The 5000-nt window shown below is 50.4% G+C and overlaps 1 protein-coding gene across 1 annotated transcript in view; it reads right to left on the bottom strand.

Annotated features, from left to right (window-relative positions):
- Window positions 1-5000, bottom strand: part of LOC115127792 (protein FAM124A) — a 103965-nt gene that overhangs the window by 93060 nt on the left and 5905 nt on the right. The gene's annotated exons all lie outside the window — the stretch shown is intronic.

Below are 5000 nucleotides of genomic sequence, written 5' to 3'. Positions count from 1 at the left end.
AGAGGTAGAACATGTTGCAGTGTGATGAGAGGTGGAACATGTTGCAGTGTGTTCAGTGTGATGAGAGGTAGAACATGTTGCAGTGTGATGAGAGGTAGAACATGTTGCAGTGTGTTCAGTGTGTTGAGAGGTAGAACATGTTGCAGTGTGTTCAGTGTGATTAGAGGTAGAACATGTTGCAGTGTGATGAGAGGTAGAACATGTTGCAGTGTGATGAGAGGTAGAACATGTTGCAGTGTGTTCAGTGTGTTGAGAGGTAGAACATGTTGCAGTGTGTTCAGTGTGATGAGAGGTAGAACATGTTGCAGTGTGATGAGAGGTAGAACATGTTGCAGTGTGATGAGAGGTAGAACATGTTGCAGTGTGATGAGAGGTAGAACATGTTGCAGTGTGTTCAGTGTGATGAGAGGTAGAACATGTTGCAGTGTGATGAGAGGTAGAACATGTTGCAGTGTGATGAGAGGTGGAACATGTTGCAGTGTGTTCAGTGTGATGAGAGGTAGAACATGTTGCAGTGTGATGAGAGGTAGAACATGTTGCAGTGTGTTCAGTGTGTTGAGAGGTAGAACATGTTGCAGTGTGATGAGAGGTAGAACATGTTGCAGTGTGCATCCGCATCTGGTCGCATCCGCGCTTCGGTCTGCAGGTTGTATAACTTTTTCATTACATTTCATTATAGTACAACGGTCTGATTTGTCTAATCTTAGCAATTTCCTCTTAGCTAGCTACATAGTCGTCGTTGTATCAAAGATAATTGCGTAATTATCGTATTTCGTCGTCTCCTATCTGTCGTCTCCTATCTGTCCAACACGTTCACCGTCTACCGTAGCACTGTAGTAACTATCACACTCAACTGAACGTCTTGATTAGTGTAGTGTTAGCTAGCTACATAGCTAGCTACATAGTTGTCTTTGCTGTCTTCGTATCCAAGATAATTGTGTAGCTTAGAGTGTGGAGTCTTAGAGTGATAATTGCGTTATTATCGTATTTCGTCGCCCTCCTATCTGCCTAGCAGCTAGCCAGCTAGCATACGTTCACCGGCTACCGTAGCACTGTAGTAACTATCACACTCAACTGAACGACTTGATTAGTGTAGTGTTAGCTAGCTACATAGCTAGCTACATAGTTGTCTTTGCTGTCTTCGTTTCCAAGATAATTGTGTAGCTTAGAGTGTGGAGTCTTAGAGTGATAATTGCGTTATTATCGTATTTCGTCGCCCTCCTATCTGCCTAGCAGCTAGCCAGCTAGCATACGTTCACTGGCTACCGTAGCACTGTAGTAACTATCACACTCAACCGAACGACTTGATTAGTGTAGTATTAGATAGCTACATAGTTGTCTTTGCTGTCTTCGTATCCAAGATAATTGTGTAGTTTAGAGTGTGTAGTCTTAGAGTGATTATCTTAATTCACCGAGGTTAGCTAGCCAGCTATTTTGTCGTCCTTAACGTAGGAGACACTCTAGCTAGCCAATAGCCAGCCAACGTCTACTGAATAGAACTTTCGCATTCCCGGTCGCATTCCGCGTCGCTCCACAGGTAGTATCACTTTTTCATTTCATTTCATTACAGTCCCAACGGTGTGATTTGTTTGATCGTAGCTAGCTACATAGCTAGCTACATAGCCGTCTTTGTTTCAAAGATAATTGTGTAGTCTAGAGCGATTTTCTAGGTTAGCTAGCCAGCTATTGTCGTTCTCCTAACGCAACGTAACGTAACCAACACTGCTAGCTAGCCAGCTAGCTCCCGATAAGCAGCATTGTAGAAACTTCACACTCAACGGTAGGACTTGATTAGGGTAGTGTCAACAACGCAGCTAGCCTACCCCAGCAGTACTCTATCATTTTAATCATTTTAGTCAATTAGATTCTTGCTACGTAAGCTTAACTTTCTGAACATTCGAGACGTGTAGTCCACTTGTCATTCCAATCTCCTCTGCATTAGCGTAGCCTCTTCTCTAGCCTGTCAACTATGTGTCTGTCTATCCCTGTTCTCTCCTCTCTGCACAGACCATACAAACGCTCCACACCGCATGGCCGCAGCCACCTAATCTGGTGGTCCCAGCGCGCACGACCCACGTGGAGTTCCAGGTCTCCGGTAGCCTCTGGAACTGCCGATCTGCGGCCAACAAGGCAGAGTTCATCTCAGCCTATGCCTCCCTCCAGTCCCTCGACTTCTTGGCTCTGACGGAAACATGGATCACCACAGACAACACCGCTACTCCTACTGCTCTCTCTTCGTCCGCCCACGTGCTCTCGCACACCCCGAGAGCTTCTGGTCAGCGGGGTGGTGGCACCGGGATCCTCATCTCTCCCAAGTGGTCATTCTCTCTTTCTCCCCTTACCCATCTGTCTATCGCCTCCTTTGAATTCCATGCTGTCACAGTTACCAGCCCTTTCAAGCTTAACATCCTTATCATTTATCGCCCTCCAGGTTCCCTCGGAGAGTTCATCAATGAGCTTGATGCCTTGATAAGCTCCTTTCCTGAGGACGGCTCACCTCTCACAGTTCTGGGCGACTTTAACCTCCCCACGTCTACCTTTGACTCATTCCTCTCTGCCTCCTTCTTTCCACTCCTCTCCTCTTTTGACCTCACCCTCTCACCTTCCCCCTACTCACAAGGCAGGCAATACGCTCGACCTCATCTTTACTAGATGCTGTTCCTCCACTAACCTCATTGCAACTCCCCTCCAAGTCTCCGACCACTACCTTGTATCCTTTTCCCTCTCGCTCTCATCCAACACTTCCCACACTGCCCCTACTCGGATGGTATCGCGCCGTCCCAACCTTCGCTCTCTCTCCCCCGCTACTCTCTCCTCTTCCATCCTATCATCTCTTCCCTCTGCTCAAACCTTCTCCAACCTATCTCCTGATTCTGCCTCCTCAACCCTCCTCTCCTCCCTTTCTGCATCCTTTGACTCTCTATGTCCCCTATCCTCCAGGCCGGCTCGGTCCTCCCCTCCCGCTCCGTGGCTCGACGACTCATTGCGAGCTCACAGAACAGGGCTCCGGGCAGCCGAGCGGAAATGGAGGAAAACTCGCCTCCCTGCGGACCTGGCATCCTTTCACTCCCTCCTCTCTACATTTTCCTCTTCTCTCTCTGCTGCTAAAGCCACTTTCTACCACTCTAAATTCCAAGCATCTGCCTCTAACCCTAGGAAGCTCTTTGCCACCTTCTCCTCCCTCTTGAATCCTCCTCCCCCTCCCCCCCCTCCTCCCTCTCTGCAGATGACTTCGTCAACCATTTTGAAAAGAAGGTCGACGACATCCGATCCTCGTTTGCTAAGTCAAACGACACCGCTGGTTCTGCTCACACTGCCCTACCCTGTGCTCTGACCTCTTTGTCCCCTCTCTCTCCAGATGACATCTCGCGTCTTGTGACGGCCGGCCGCCCAACAACCTGCCCGCTTGACCCTATCCCCTCCTCTCTTCTCCAGACCATCTCCGGTGACCTTCTCCCTTACCTCACCTCGCTCATCAACTCATCCCTGACCGCTGGCTACGTCCCTCCCGTCTTCAAGAGAGCGAGAGTTGCACCCCTTCTGAAAAAACCTACACTCGATCCCTCCGATGTCAACAACTACAGACCAGTATCCCTTCTTTCTTTTCTCTCCAAAACTCTTGAACGTGCCGTCCTTGGCCAGTTCTCCCGCTATCTCTCTCAGAATGACCTTCTTGATCCAAATCAGTCAGGTTTCAAGACTAGTCATTCAACTGAGACTGCTCTTCTCTGTATCACGGAGGCGCTCCGCACTGCTAAAGCTAACTCTCTCTCCTCTGCTCTCATCCTTCTAGACCTATCGGCTGCCTTCGATACTGTGAACCATCAGATCCTCCTCTCCACCCTCTCCGAGTTGGGCATCTCCGGCGCGGCCCACGCTTGGATTGCGTCCTACCTGACAGGTCGCTCCTACCAGGTGGCGTGGCGAGAATCCGTCTCCTCACCACGTGCTCTCACCACTGGTGTCCCCCAGGGCTCTGTTCTAGGCCCTCTCCTATTCTCGCTATACACCAAGTCACTTGGCTCTGTCATAACCTCACATGGTCTCTCCTATCATTGCTATGCAGACGACACACAATTAATCTTCTCCTTTCCCCTTCTGACGACCAGGTGGCGAATCGCATCTCTGCATGTCTGGCAGACATATCAGTGTGGATGACGGATCATCACCTCAAGCTGAACCTCGGCAAGACGGAGCTGCTCTTCCTCCCGGGAAGGACTGCCCGTTCCATGATCTCGCCATCACGGTTGACAACTCCATTGTGTCCTCGTCCCAGAGCACTAAGAACCTTGGCGTGATCCTGGACAACACCCTGTCGTTCTCAAATAACATCAAGGCGGTGGCCCGTTCCTGTAGGTTCATGCTCTACAACATCCGCAGAGTACGACCCTGCCTCACACAGGAAGCGGCGCAGGTCCTAATCCAGGCACTTGTCATCTCCCGTCTGGATTACTGCAACTCGCTGTTGGCTGGGCTTCCTGCCTGTGCCATTAAACCCCTACAACTCATCCAGAACGCCGCAGCCCGTCTGGTGTTCAACCTTCCCCAGTTCTCTCACGTCACCCCGCTCCTCCGCTCTCTCCACTGGCTTCCAGTTGAAGCTCGCATCCGCTACAAGACCATGGTGCTTGCCTACGGAGCTGTGAGGGGAACGGCACCTCAGTACCTCCAGGCTCTGATCAGGCCCTACACCCAAACAAGGGCACTGCGTTCATCCACCTCTGGCCTGCTCGCCTCCCTACCACTGAGGAAGTACAGTTCCCGCTCAGCCCAGTCAAAACTGTTCGCTGCTCTGGCCCCCCAATGGTGGAACAAACTCCCTCACGACGCCAGGACAGCGGAGTCAATCACCACCTTCCGGAGACACCTGAAACCCCACCTCTTTAAGGAATACCTAGGATAGGATAAAGTAATCCTTCTCCCCCCCCCCCTTAAAAGACCTAGATGCACTATTGTAAAGTGGCTGTTCCACTGGATGTCATAAGGTGAAAGCACCAATT

Source organism: Oncorhynchus nerka, linkage group LG1, assembly GCF_034236695.1.
Source record: "Oncorhynchus nerka isolate Pitt River linkage group LG1, Oner_Uvic_2.0, whole genome shotgun sequence".
In the NCBI taxonomy this organism is placed as follows: Eukaryota; Metazoa; Chordata; class Actinopteri; order Salmoniformes; family Salmonidae; genus Oncorhynchus; species Oncorhynchus nerka.
Note: the sequence above shows the minus strand (reverse complement) of the source record. Positions and strands in the feature narration are given on the sequence as shown.